The sequence below is a fragment of the Barbus barbus genome (genome assembly GCF_936440315.1).
Source record: "Barbus barbus genome assembly, chromosome: 1".
NCBI lineage: Eukaryota > Metazoa > Chordata > Actinopteri > Cypriniformes > Cyprinidae > Barbus > Barbus barbus.
The window spans coordinates 41,043,278-41,044,709 of NC_136729.1; positions in this window are offsets into that span (position 1 = coordinate 41,043,278).

Consider the following 1,432-nt stretch of genomic DNA (forward strand, 5'->3'; position numbering starts at 1 on the left):
AGATTACATAGAGCTCGTCACATGCTGAAGTTTATGGTGTTTATAAAGGCATGTGATAAAACACTAAATGCGAATCGGTTCAAAAGAATCATTCAAAAGAAGAGCGTAATCCTCTGCTGGTGCGTTCCGAGGCTCAAATAAACATCCGCCTTTGTTTATAATGAAGTTTTTTTTTTTTTTTTTTTTTTTTTTTATTATTATCTAGGTAGCTGGTTGGGATTTATGAGCCTTTGTCCTAAATTTTCCTTCGAGTTCATTTGCGCCATGAGCTGCAAGCGTGGGAATTTATTGGCAACACTCTTAATACGGGTTATAAAAACAGTTAAATAATACATAAATGAATCTCCCTGATAAACTATTTTTTCTTCTCATTTATATGTATATAAAACGTTTGTGTGTGTTTAGACCGTTTCACACATTCAAAGAGGAAGTCAATTCTCTAACACCCACATCCGCCCTCTCATGCTTTCTGCCTTAAGACAACTTTAAAGTACCTTTAAAATCTCTTTCAAATCTACATTTGCACGCCATAATGAATAAAATATGAAAATCACACTTTTATTTTGTTTTTAAATTGGTAATCAATTAATAGCATTTTGTCCTCAACATCACATTCTATCCTGTTAGTCTTTGAAACTATAATATCTAAACAAAAAGACACTTCCAAAATCATTTTTTAGGAAGTGATATGTTTGGTGGGAAAACATAGACACAGACAACATAACATTAGCAAAGGATTAAACTTTAAAATAAATCAATAAAAATGATCATTTGCTGTATTAGTTGGTTTGGCTCACTTTAAAACGTCCCATTCTGTTTTCCCACGTCAACATTTATTTATTATTTCAAAAATGACCCTCAAGTTAAAAGCATAGTTCATCCCAAAGTGAAAATCCTGTCATTATTTACTCACTCTCATGTTATTCCAAACCTGCATGACATCCTTTCTTCTGTGGTTGTAAAATAATAAGATATTTTTAAGAACAACCATGTCTATAAAAAGAAAGTCAATGGTAACCAGAACCAACAAAAATACTTAGAAAGAAAGTCATACAGGTTTGGAACAACATGAGGGTGAGTAAATAATGACAGAATTTGATCTATTCCTGTTTTCTTGTGACGTTGCAGATAATCAAGCTACAATTTAGAAACCTTAAGTGCCTGAGCTTTACCAAAGCATACTATATGAAGAGCATAATCCTTTTTGTAGAAATATTATATTACAGAGTTCTGCAAGGAATGACCCAGTCATCACTGTTATAGCACTGGCATGCCTGTATTCTTGAAAAATGCTGCAGTCATTTAATTTTCTTGGTTATAGAGTCATTAACACTACACGCTTGAGCTGATCTGGACAAATATGGTTGTTTCCTGGCAAATTATTCAATGAAAGATTATGAAAATTACAGTACAGGATAACTTATTTAACAGT